General features: G+C 43.8%; 1 protein-coding gene and 1 long non-coding RNA gene across 5 annotated transcripts in view; one reads left to right on the forward strand and one right to left on the reverse strand.

Moving 5' to 3' along the window:
• Positions 1 to 13,721, forward strand: part of rhbdf1a (rhomboid 5 homolog 1a (Drosophila)) — a 40,314-nt gene that overhangs the window by 3,736 nt on the left and 22,857 nt on the right. Inside the window, exon 1 of one of the 4 annotated variants that reach the window (XM_086184085.1) lies at positions 5,450 to 5,857. The exons of 1 other annotated variant lie outside the window; for it this stretch is intronic. The gene's annotated coding sequence lies outside the window, so the exon portion shown is untranslated. Of the gene's footprint in view, positions 1 to 5,449; positions 5,858 to 13,721 lie in introns of those variants that run through there. 2 more of the 4 variants (XM_086184083.1, XM_086184082.1) reach the window with 2 other exon arrangements.
• LOC147244844 (uncharacterized) lies at positions 401 to 6,483 on the reverse strand. The gene is made up of 4 exons (XR_015109947.1): positions 6,260 to 6,483; positions 5,838 to 6,086; positions 5,563 to 5,712; positions 401 to 5,165 (listed from the first exon to the last, which is right to left on the reverse strand). It is a non-coding gene; the product is annotated as an uncharacterized LOC147244844 (long non-coding RNA).

Below are 13,721 nucleotides of genomic sequence, written 5' to 3' on the forward strand. Positions count from 1 at the left end.
GTGTAGTATATCACTACTCTTTCTCTTAGGCTAGTTTCAATATGCTGGCAATATAAATATATATCCATCCATCGTCGTCTTCCGCTTATTCCTTACTAATAAGGGTCGCAGGGGGGTTGGAGCCTATCCCAGCATCTACGGGCGAGAGGCGGGGTTCACCCTGGACAGGTCACCAGTCCATCACAGGGCCAACATACAGAGACAGACAACCATTCACACTCACAGCCACACCTACAGTCAGTTTAGAGTATCAATCAGCCTAGTCCCCAAATTGCATGTCTTTGGACTGTGGGAGGAAGCCGGAGTACCAGAGAGAACCCACGCAGGAACAGGGAGAACATGCAGACTCCACACAGAAAGATCCCGAGCCGGGACCCGAACCCGGAACCTTCTTGCTGTGAGGCCACAGTGCTAACGACTGCACCACCGTGCAGCCCCATAAATATATATATATTTTTAAAAAGGCTATACATATAATATATCCTTTTTTCAAACCACCATGACTGGGAAATATTGTATAATATTTTCTCTGTTGTATATATTATACATCTTTGGTTTTTCAGTCTTTTATTTTCAATTTCTTCAATCCATCACATGTCTGGAATCATCAGAGTGATGGATTTCATAATGCAAATTTAACAACACAAAGATTAGCCATGGAAGGGCACGTCAACTATGAATCTTAGCTTCTGTCATAGCTTCAAAGAAACCCTCGCTAGCGTACTCAATCTATAATCTTCTTACAAAAATGGAAGAACAGAGGCTTCTTTTCTTAGCAGGTCTGTGAGTGGCAGAAGCTGGTCGTCATCTGTAGCCTCAGTGTTTGATGGGATTAATTATTAATTGATGCAGATTAATGATTCATGTGCCTCTTTTCTTGTTTGCTGCAGAGGTGGGTGCGTGCTACACAGGTGGCCGGGTTCTCATTGGGGGGGGGGGGGGGGGGGTCACTTCATAGGAGACCCAGAAACACACCTCTTCAACAGAAACATGCGTATGGAGGCACAGCTTCCTCACATCTGGGATCTCATGCCCACAGTTTTTCGAGAACCACCGGTTTATAAACGCGTGACTGACATGCATGTCTACAGTATATATGCTCAAACACCCGCAGGGATTTAAAAGCCTCTTTGTGTGTTGTTGTCTACACTGCAGACATGGTTTTGCTCTGCATAATACAAAACAAGCGATGCATTGGTTAAGTTGTGGATCGGGTTTCTTGTCAATCCAGATTCCAGTAACTAAATAAACAACTAGTTTTTTTTCTTCTTTATTCTGTACAGACAAATCCTCCAGGAGAACATCAGTAACAGTTTGAGGACTGTTTCTGTAGACAAGTCTTCCATCTGTTTGGTTTATTGATTCAGCCCACGGTAAAAATCCCCTGCCCCGTGACCTTTCTGGTTTTACTCATGATAAGAGTTTCGTTGTCTCGTCTCACACCTGTAGCTCTCACAGAAAGCAACTGTTGAGTCAGACTTGGCTGTCTACAGGATCTAGTCTGACCACATGAGCAAAAAAAAACAAAAAAAAAAAAGAATTTTGGAGCATTTTCCTTTTCTCTATAATGCACACTGTATTTTAACCCACTGACATAAACTCTGATTATGTGATCAGCAGTAGCAGCGAGTACTGTAAAACCCTGGTACATGCCAAACGTCTCTGTGGTCGTAACCAAGCTTGATCTCTCTTCCACTTCCCTGCTCGGTTGAAGAAAGAGGAAACTGTTTATGGAGCGTCTGACAACGTCCTTTTGGTTAAACATTACCCTTGCACTCAACCCTTTTATCTGTATCTGACTGATGGGGCTTCAGGGAGTCTTGAGTGCTCCTTAAGGTCCCGTGTTGCTTCCTAATTGCAGCTTTTGGCCCAGGTTCACCTTCTTCCATCTCAGGGGAAACGTCACCATTAATTACAGCAGTTTCATGGTAAATCAATCAGGGACTCCCAGCAGATCGCTGAGCGCTCTTTACATACCTGAGTGCATGTAAGCGAGTTGACAATGTCTGATAAAGTTGCTCTGGTGGTGATAATATTTCTAAATTTGGGGCATGTTCATGAATCGGGGTTGATTTCCTGAATGGCTATCTGTCATGCTGGCAGGGGCGAGACCCCCGTGGGTACAGAGGCGAGACCCCCGTGGGTGCATGGCAGAGAGGAAGCCCTAGCTTTTCTCTCTGAGCTACATGAGCAGCTGCGAGAACTGTCGACTCTTTGTCTGCTGTATATGGTGAAGTATTTTCTTCAGCACGACTTTTAAACTCGTGCACATCAGTTGGAAGTATCCGTCTTTTCTATACTGTGTTCTTTCCTGTGCTAAAATCTCGTGGTGCATACACAATAACAACAATGGGCCACAGGTGGTGTACAGTTGTTTTGTCAAAACTTTTTCTGAGTTGGTTTTGGTTCGGTAAAAATAGTTGTTTGGGTTACAGTTATGAAACGTGGTGTTGTAAACAGGACAGTTGTCTCCCGCTGCGTAGTCTGATGTTTGTTGAACCCGACCAACCCCACTGCCTGCCCTTTAATATGGACTTGTGCCTGACACACACTCGGGGCCATCTGCAATGCATAATGTCAGTGGGGTAGAGCAGGTTTTTTAACCTTTTCTTCCAACCCAACAGCAAAACAGCCGGTTCTCAGGTGCTTCCTTAATTATAAATGCCTGCAGGGGGAAAAAATAGACCTGCTCCAATCAAATAGCAATCCGTTGCAGTCGTGTCTTGCACAAATAACGCGCTCAGAATAGCTGTTTCAGTTGTTTTAAATGATTATTGACTGCAGTGACCTTCACCACAATGAATTACACGTTAACGGATCCAGTGCAACACAGTCCAGTACCAGGAACCACAGCACAGCTCGTCACCCTGCTGAAACAAGTCCATGGCACAGGTACAAATTATATTTCCATTTGAAATGTAGCACTTTTTAGGTTTTGCTGTCACAAAAAAACATACGAAATTCATGGTTCATGAATCATTAAATTTCGTCCCTGTTACATTGACAGCACCCGAGGTGCAGGACGGAAATTGTAAATTGACTGATGAAGTGTAGAAGACAATCAGGCGATTAATGGGCGATTGTTTTAGAGAAGGGGCAAGTTTATTTTAAACACAGGAAGTAAAAAAAAAAAAAAAAAGTTCTGACAATTTTCATTCAGCCAGCATAAAAATCCGACCTCACTGCGTCTCTCCTCTGTTAACTGCAGAAGGCGGCCACATCCAGGAGAGGGTCTTATATTAATTGGGAAGTAGATCAAAGGAACTATGACGGCGACGTTTTCCACAAACCCAAGCTTCTCGTGACCCCAAACCTCATTTGAGGAAAACTGCACACACGGTGGCTCTTGTCAGCAGCTCGGAAACCTTCTGCTTCCTACCATCCATCTCCCTCCTGCTGAATGTTCCCAGGTGGATCAGAGCTTTCACTGCAACCACGATGGAATGTTCTGTAATGGTCTTTTCATTAGAAGCAGTGGAGAAGTCTCATCCTCTTAAATTAAAATTCTCCCCTTTTTACAATCTTTTGTAAAAAGTGTGTCCCCCAGACACCCCCAGTACACAATCTATGGTCCTGCACACATTAAACATTCAGTAGGCAAAGGTGCTCTTTTATTTTATTTTATTTTTTTGCAGTTGTCCTTGAGTTTTCTGTGCGAATTAAATATCAGGAAATATGGGAGGAATCTCGGCAACTATAATGCAAAAACAGACGCTAAGCATCCATGTGAATGTCATTTTCTAAAATATTTGCAGTTCATTTCTTAATTCCCCTGCATTTACCCATCAACAACCACACTCTTTATGGCCACTTGTTATTTTTGTTGTGTACAGAGTTCTTGACAAGCACGTATTCAGGCCCAGTTAACGCTATAGCGCTCAGTCAGCCGTGTTAACGTCAGCAGGCGATAACCCCGGGCTCATGTCATACTGGTGTAAGGTGCAGCATGTGGATGCTCACTGAAACATCTGTGGGATTTATACGATAGTCTGACAATTATCTTCTTCATCGGCCCGGTCATAAATCAGGACTGAAACTGATCTGACATTTTCTCTGAGGACTGGGTTCTGGGGCGTAGCTCTCCTGATTTATTGTGATGATCATCATGTCATATTGCAACATTGCATGTTTGTCCAATAACACACCACCAACAAGGGGGGGGGGGGGGGTGCGCGCGCAATGATTTATATTGTTTATTTGTCATATTTAACCACACACACTCTTTCAGGTTTTTTGTCGTGTGCTGAAATCTCATTTCAGAGTCAGTCAGTCATTATTCGGCTCTTCTTATGTTTATTGGGGAATGTGCTGAGGATGTGGGTTGTCACTTTTTAGAGCTCCGGTGCCTTCATATGAGCGTACTGGATGTATAAAGGAAACTAAACAACTTCAGATTAAGCTTGTTTTCATGTACAGCGGCCATTTGTGTTCATTTATGTAATATATTTGGCTTTTGGCCTTTGTTGACATTTACAGCAAATCCTATGAGGTCGCATGAGTCAGCCAGCAAGGAGAAATATAAATCAAAGTCTTGAATGTCCGTTGTAGCAGAGCAAATGCTTTATGTTTAGGGTTTTTTCAAGTACATTTGTTAAAAAAAAAAAAGACTAAGCCAAAGCAACAGCAGGGCTCAGGTGGTAACGCAGCTGCTGAGTTACTGAAGGGTCACAGGTTTGATCCTCATTTACCCCAGAGACCTTGTAAAAATGTCCTTGACCAAGGTACTGAAGCCTGTGTGTGTGTGTGTTTGTGTGTGTGTGTGTGTGTGTGTGTGTGTGTGTTGGGGGGTACAAAGACGATAAAATGCACAAATAACAGTACATGTGTAAAATACAAATGTTTCACACTTGAGGTACAAAGTACAATGAGTGGAAAGTTATTTAAATCAGTATAAAATTAACGGCACGGTGGTGCAGTGGTCAGCACTGTCACAGCAAGAAGGTTCCCGGTTCGAGTCCTGGCTCAAGCATGGGATCTTTCTGTGTGGAGTCTCCATGTTCTCCCTGTTCCTGTGTGGGTTCTCTCTGGTACTCCAGCTTCCTCCCACAGTCCAAAGACATCAAGAGGGGACGAGGCCGATTGATACTCTAAACTGACCGTAGGTGTGACTGTGAGAGTGAATGGTTGTCTCTCTCTATGTGTTGGTCCTGCCATGAACTGGTGACCTGTCAAGGAGGAGTCAGCCATAGGAAAGATCCTTTTTGACGGTTTTAACCCCCCCACAATTGTGACAGTTTCTTTAAGGTATTTAAGATAAAGCATGACTTGACCTGACAAGGCAACGAAACAATTGAGACGCGTATATTAATATGATAAGAATGATTAGAACTCTCTCTCTCTCTCTCTCTCTCCTCTCTCTCTCTCTCTCTCTCTCTCTCTCTCTCTCTGGCCGAGGATATCGCTTAGTCACCGCGGCTAACCGGGAGAGGCAGCGCCTCCCTGTGTACACACCCATTGGTCGCTGATGTTGACGGGCTCGCCTTCTCCACCGACCGTCTCCAGTCCAGGGCGGGGCTGACTCCGCCAGCTGAATTAGGCTACAACCGGCAGAAGAAAACTTACCCCGGGCCGATCCATGGAGCTGTGTGGGAATGCTCTGTCCGTAGGTGGGGAGCAGAGAAGCCGGCTACATCATCCAGGTCTGCTCCAGCGGCTGGTGTGATTGAAGTGGCCAGACTGAACAGCACCGCGCCGGGCTCGTCTTAAAAACATCTGCGGGGTGAGGAAAAAGAAGAAGCGCTTTAATTCCTGCGCGTATGTCAGGGATGATGTGACAAGTCCGAGGGAGGGAGGGAGAACTGTTCAACCGGATTGATTGTTTCGCCGCTGGAGATCACCTGAGCTGGTTGTTCTAAGGGTAAGTTGCGACATGTTTCGGTGACTGCGTCCTCTGGTCTGCTGGTTCAAGCGGAAGGCGGCTGGCGGAGGAAGAAGCGTCGTGATCGTGTGAGGGAAGCGAGGAGCTTCTGCCGGTTGATTCATGGGGAGCGTTCGGCTCCATGCGGAGGATTTAAGCTGTTCGGAGTGGACTTTTTACACTTAAAAGTATCCTATTTTAAAGAAGTCCACCTTTAGGCCACGTCACCCTGTAAGAAAAAGTATGTTTGTCCTTTTTTTTGTTTTAATTAAGTGCGCGCTTCACAAGTCCTTTGTAAAAATGAGACGACTTTATTTTATTTTAACTTTGCAGATTTAAGCTTTAATAATTGAGCCCCCCCCCAAAAAATGGTTTCAGTTCCCAAAGCAGTGATTATCTCACCTGATTGAAAATGAGTGTAGGTGTCATTCTGTTGAGAGGAATACATGAACTGAATAATCGTGCAGCACATCTCAACGTAAACTCACGCCATCATCCTTGTCATCTTCCTCCCACTCTCTCACCTCCTCCTCCTCTTCCTCCTACCTCTTTCATCTTCTCCTGTACCTCATCAGCATCGCCATCCTCCTGACCGATTTTGTGTTTGTTGTGTGTGTGTTTGTGTGTTTTTGCTACGGCTTTGTACAGATGTTTCATTATTCATGCAAAAAAAAAAAAATGGGGGTTATAAAAGGGGGCAGCAATGTGCTTCTCCTTTGCACTCAACCTCTCTAGAACCTGCGCGGCGAGTTTCTTCTTCACCTTTGTTTTAAGTAACAGCCTCCACGAGGCTCAAATTGACGCCAAGAATTACAGCGAAGCCACATAAATGTCCAGATTTGACTCATCTGATGTTGTGCACGCACGCACGCACACACACACACGCACACACATACGTTAGCAATTTTGTTGACATAGTGAAGGTAAGCGCTCCAGTGTGCTGCAACACCTGGACGAGTTGAAGTGAAACCGTAGACAAACTATTAGAAACAGCTTTGGCACACATGACATAGGAGCACATGGCCTGGTTTGTGTGCCCAGTGTTCCTGAAACCTTATCACATGGGGGGGGGGGGTGGTGTTGGGGGGGAAGTAATCATAGCTCAGGGTGATGTAACCACACCAATAAAGCAGGGCCATGATGTGTGATAGTTGCAGTCATGCTCATCCTCTGTATCAGCTCCAACTAGACCCCTGAGAGAATATTCCCGACGTGTGTGTGTTTGTGTGTGTGTGTGTGTGAGAGAGAGAATGTTTATGTGGGTGCATGATGTTGGTACGTGATACTTGGACGTGGTTCTGGCGAGGCAGGTGGACCATCCAGGGCGGCCTGTGTTGACTAGCTGGTATGTGAGTTTTTCAGGGGTCTGCTGAGGGGGCTACACTCTCGTCATGGCTGCATGACTCATGGCGCACTATCTGTCTGTCTGTCTGTCAGTCTGGCCAAGTTCACAATCCTGCACAACTGCTTCATGCTGATTTGACACTGATTTGACAGCCAGTAAGTTTGTATTATCAAGTTTCATTCATCGCCATCTGTACATCTTCACACGCATCTGAAAGAGTTGGTGTCATGGCGGCTCCATTTACTGTGTCCGGTAACAGCGTACGTCCGTGCAACTTTGCAAATATAAATCAGAATGGAAATCTTGGCTCAGTTTGTCAGCTGAGTTCTCGGTACAATGTGATGTACATATCATTAGACTACCAAGGCGGTGCACAGCAAGTTGTATTCACAACCGTATTTTGAAATTTTCGGGAAATTATGAAGAGTATCAAAATGCTCTCCAAATTTATCATATCGTGTTGTATCACAATATTCCTATTAATGTAGCACGAGGCCCTCGTCGATATCCAGCCTTGGAATTCACTCTTCTCCTAAATAAGATATTTTTTGTAAGATTTATCAACCTTTTCTGGTGCAACAAATTACTGAACGCACGGAAACATAAAAAAAAAAATAAAGAAAGGGAGGGTGCCCGACCATGTGACCTATCCCACTACACGGTCAGGTTAACTGCTGAGCCGAATTCAGTCTCACTCTCTGTAATATTTGTAGAGTGAAATGCAAAGTTGTCCATGGCAACACATGCGTCCTGAGAGAGACGACCCGGTCAACGCATCTGAAAAGCTGAAGACTGGACTCTGTTTTGTGGGCGAAAAGCCAGGTCTCCCGCAGCAGCAGCAGCAACCGCAGCAGCAGCCGCAAGTGTTTGCAGCATGGCTGAAAATTTAGAAGTTTGGACTCCTTTTTTCGACTGAAAATGTTTTATTAAAGTCCCCCCCCCAAAAAGGAAAAAAAAAAAACAGCATTGATACTGATATCTGTTCAGATCTGTTTGTTATGTTGCCTTATCCCTTCAGGATGATGTATCTACTAGCAAGACACGGTTGTTTAGCCCTGAATGGGTGCCTTTGTAGATGCATTGTTTAAGATATAAGACAGTGTTCATTAGAGGGACGGCGTTCCAGGCCAGACTGGGTGTACACTGTGTGATGTCTGGTCATTTCCCTCAGGCTCTGGACTGAGCTGTTTCAGAGTCCAGATGAAATAAGCGTTGCTGGGCTGAACTGTTCCATGTGTGCAGAGCTCATGCTTCTCTAAATAACCTCAAGCTGTTTCACCAACAAACACGTCTGTAATATTGGAGGTGAAAATGTGCTCGCTCGACAGTCCTGTTTACCAGCCAACCCGACCTGCACACTTATTACTGACCAAGAGAAGTTGTAACGTTGCGCGTGTTTGTAGCGAGCATGTCACATTCCCTTAAACCTCAACCGGACCTGGATTTTTCTTATCATTCCAATTTAAGAAGCATTTATTAATGGCTGTATGATAAAGAAAAATCATGTTGTAATTGTTTAGATGGGTAGAACAACAAATACTTACCTTATCTCAAGAATACATTTGATACCAAAGTAGTAAATAAGAGATACACACACTTAGCACGTTTTCTTCTCGACGACACATCTTGTTTGAGTTGCCGTTCACAACCATGATCATTAACGACAGCTGATTGATGACGTAGCCAAGCTGATGACTCACGTTGTCTGTTACTATGTTGCGCTTCTCACATTTTAGAGAACGATGATTGAAATGGGTTTGCTTCCAGATGAGTCCACTCGATATTCTTCTTCTTCAGAATCGGTTTGTGGTTCACAGTTGTTGCCAAACAATTTTTTTTTTTTAAAGAATGTCAAATTGCGATCGTTTTTGATTGTTGTTGCCGTATGGTTTGCAACCTTAAAGGAATTTTAACATCTTTGCTCTCGTTTCAATGGAAAAACCCATTAAAATGCTAGTGGTGTAATATTTTCAGGGATCTGTGGCAACAAAGATTTTCCTAAGACTGTTGGAAGATGATGTTTAGGCAGTTTAGAAATGCTACTTTGACCTACAATAAACCTTTATACAAATATTGTGCTTTCGTGCGATTTTAAAATTGCAGTATATTAAATATTAATTTTGCAACCTTAATGTACACCAGATTAAAAATGTATAACTCCTTTTTTGAGGTAAACCAACTGGCATCTTTGGCTGTTACTGCCGTTACCATAGAGGCAAAAAACAAACAAACAAAAAAAAAACCAACCCACATAACTTATAACAAGCAGTAGTTTCATTTAGGAATAGAAAATTACTTAAAGATAATTCCAATTATTAAATAAATCCTTTTTTTTTTTGCCTCCACCCCTAATTATTTTTTTCTTCTCCACGTATTCAGTTCTGTTAAACAAGAATGAGCTTTAAGAGTTAAACCAATGCCAGGAAGGGCACTTTAAATATTACACAGTGACATAACATATTTCTCACACACTGCTACATGTGTGACATTACAGCCAGTGTGTGTGTGTGTGTGTTCTGTGAATGCTGCTACAGTTCAGGTTGTCTCCTGGGTTGATTTGTGATTGTGGGGCAGGGCAGCCGTTCCTGGAGAGGTCAAACATGTCAACCAACTTGTTATGCTACTTTGAAGACAATACGTAGTCTTTCCTGCTAAATATATTACTTGCAAGTGTACCCGTGACTGAACTCTAGCAGACTTAGAAAGCACGTCAGGTATGGTTGCACAGGGGATTGATGGTGAGAGCGCCCACAGGCAGTGTTTGATCTCATCCTCACTGGTATTCGCTTGGCTTGTACCTTTTTGACTTTGATGTGGCTTCGGTTTTGAGTAAGTTGTCAAGCGCAGGAACAGTGATTTTTCTCTCATGTCAAATATTGTGGTATTTATGGAGGAGCAGAAGCAATGTTGTCTCTCTCATGTTGGCTACACACATGCGAGGAGGAATGTAAGCAGATATCTTCTGCCTTGTCTTGGTTGTGGTGCACTGATTTTAATTATACAGGAAGTTCTTTTTTCTTTTTTTTTTCCCCCAGTACAGATAATCATTCTGTGGCTGCCTGTTTGTCTGCCTGGAAATACAGTACGCGAGCTGGCGAATGGACAAGTCTTTCCGCTAATGACGACTTGATTGTGTGACTCAGAGTCGTTGCTTCCAATTGTTCCTGTCCCATGACATCCCGGCGGTGGCATGATGCAGCGGCAGCCATGATGGTGAAGTCAGTCGTGATGTAATGCAGTAATGCAGCAGCAGCAGGGCTATTTCAGTTCCACCTCTGAGCCTCCAAGACGTGGGTTTGCCAGCATGCCACCTTGCCTTTCTCTCCGTCAGCACCTCATCTGTCATGAGCCAGACGGCCACAATGAAGCAGCAAACACAGGAATCACTAGAAGGAAACCTTTGATGCATTGGTTTCAAGAAAAGTTCCACTATGAAGAATGTTCACAGTTATCTAGTTTAAGCCAACATTAGGCTGCTGCAGGGATGAAAACATCTCATTGGGGTTGGTAGTTACAGGGAGTTTTGGTCCCGTTGCACTGACATGGTGTCTGGGGCTGGTTAACCTCAGGGCAAAGCTCAATTTCAGGACTGTGGGAATGCTGTGGGTTTTTTCCCAGAAGGCAGACGCTTCTAGAGATGCAGCAACAGCTCCTTGAACTTTGAACATCCTCTTTGACTGTGAAGAGCTCTCGGAGGGCGAGTCAGCCGATAACCCAATAAATATCTTTCTTTACGTGCCGCCTTGAGACAGAAATGTAAGGCATGTTGCGATTGCACAGCCTTACGTGGGTGAAATCCCTTGGCAGGGGGTTTTATTACAAGCTTGAATTACACTAGTACAACTTGTAAACAAGTCTGAGCAGTCTCAATGTTAAAAAGGCACTAGACTATATATTAATCATTCCTACCACATTCTAACGGACCCATGGAGGGGTGAGTCATCTTATGTAATAAATTCAGGAGAGTCCTAGAAGGATGAGTTAGATAAGGACTTAAAACATGCTAAATTTCGAGTCAGAACAAAACTTAATATAATTGAACACAAGTGTTTGTTTCATCTTTAATACAGGCCAGAGCTCCAACTCAAGGAACACCCTTTGTGATACAGTATCCTGCACTTTTACAGTGCGGATGAGAGTGCAGTTTTAAATAGGATAAGCCCCCCCCCCCCCGCCCTCTCTATCTTTGGCACGGTCAGTCGTCATAGCCACAGGCTTTGAATCCTCATTGTGTTCCAAATTGCTAAACTCATGTTCCCATTGACTGTATAAAAGAAGTGGATGTAGCTTCTCGGTCTGACAAGAGAGAAGACGATGTGGAAGCGCCAGCATTCTTTCTGGGGACCAGCAGGGGGCGACTCGACCGAATACAAAAAGTCAGGTTTTGTAGAAATCATCAAGGTAATTACCCTTCTGCTTTATCCTCTCTGTAAACATTTCATGAGATTAATAGTCCAGTCTCTAGTCAATGCAGAAAAATGTTATCATGTCCCCTTTTAAAATAAGATAGAGCCGCCATTCCAAACTTAAAACTTCAGCAACCCTATTTGTCATCTGGAGATGTTCTGCTGCTCACCCAAACCTTAAAAGCAGACCAGTTCTGGTTGCATTTAGAAAATTATTGTGAGAAATATCATCGCTAAAATAAATGGTTAAGCCTCTTTCTCTTCCTAGCTGTTTGACTTGGAAAAATGGATCAAATGTCACACTTTCAAACCCAGTAACAACACATTTCATCTAAATTAAATTTATATTAAAAGTTTTATTAAATTAGAGCCTCTTGCAGCCACCTATCTTACCCTCCTCCATGCCCACCCAAATCATTAAGATATACAGTAAAGCCTAGCTAAGTGGCTACCATTGCGGTGCTGAATTGTGATAGAGGCGTTCCACCGTAGCCCCACCCTCTCATCCATATATGGTCACATGCAGTTCCCAAAAAATAACTCAACCAACGGCAACGGCCAAAATGCCACACTTGTCCACAAACCAAAGGGTGACGTCACGGTGGCTATGTCCACTTCCTTGATACACTCATTCCCTGAATGGAACTGTGCACACACAGTTATATCTGGACAGTTTCAATCGTCCCACCAACATCGCATACCATGCGCCAAACTCACTCCAGCAGCTTTCCCAGAAATGAGGGTGTGTTTTGAACTCCCTTGTGTCTTTTACTGGCTTTTTGTGGAAGAGGTGGATCTAGAAAAATACCTCGGCAATGTGAATGCTCTTGTCCTTTGACTGAATGTTAAACATTTGTGAGCATTGAAGTGCCAGCACTGAAAGGTCGTCAAAGTTCACCCTCTCAGTCTATTTAATATGAAGTTGATGTTGGACTGTATTTGTCACTCAAACGGTTTGAAGTGGCCTCAAGCCAGATGCTGGCATATTTAAACAAGTACCTGATCCTGTAACCCTCCTTTTCTACCGCTTCTCTTCACACTTGTGCCAACTTTCCCTTTCAGTTGGCAGCAGAGAAAGCTGGCAACGCCGCATGCCAGGGAAAATGATGTAAAACCCCTCATTTATGGTGCCCAGCTGATCACGCCCAGTTTTAGTGAAGGCGTCGTTGAAAACTTTATATGCGGTAAGTCGTATTCACTCAGAATGAGGCAAAAAACAAACATTGGTAGCAATGCAGAATCAAATCTAATTTATTCCTGGAGCCTGTGAGGATTTCTGCTCCCACTCTGTGCAGTTTCACTTCTCTCATCTTGTCTGAATTAGACATTCTGTCTCCTTACTGACAGCTCCTCAGTATTTTAAACCACCTTTTGTATGACAATAATTGCTCCAGTAAAGAAGGAACCCTATATGTACCGGTATGTGTGATCTGGGGAAAAACTGACTTTATTTCTATAGACAAAGAGCTCAGTTAAATTAAGAGAAGGGGTCCACCCCCTCACTGGACTTGTGACCGGCCTAGAGGACCCGTCCCAGAGGACCTGCCTCAATCTTCCCAGTTTTCCTGTGCCTTTGTCAGGAGTTTTCCACAGATCTTTTTGGCCCAGCTGCATGTTTTCATTCTTCCTCCTTCCTCCCGGCTTCATCCTCTCTTTAACAGTGCCTGACTTGAGCTCAGAGACCCCGGCGTCACCCCAGGGTGACCCCTCAGTGCCCCCATAACTCTAACCAGTTCACATACATAAAGTTTTTTCATAATTGCAGCTGCGGATGGATGTAGGAATGATGGACTGCTCTTTCATAAGTCAATAAATGACATCCGGAATTATATTAATGCTGCTAACAGAATTTGTTGTTGCCATACTCTCGTCATGTTGTTAGCAGTTTGTTTGAAGAAGCACAGAAGCACCAGAAGAGCTTGGCGTTGCAGGAGAATACTAAATGATTTGACAGTACACAGGAGGTTTTATCTAATTTTATGAGTAACACATGAGTCTGTGAATGCTCCAAATCCTTCTTTCTGGAACCTTTGCTTGAACGCCCGTCGTCGAAACGGCGCCTCCTTGATGAGTGACTCTCACTTGTTATGACACAGAGACCCAAATCTCACCT

This window comes from Aulostomus chinensis, chromosome 18 (assembly GCF_037954235.1).
Source record: "Aulostomus chinensis isolate RoL2024-O1b breed Wild chromosome 18, RoL_Achi_v1.0, whole genome shotgun sequence".
NCBI classification, from domain to species: Eukaryota; Metazoa; Chordata; class Actinopteri; order Syngnathiformes; family Aulostomidae; genus Aulostomus; species Aulostomus chinensis.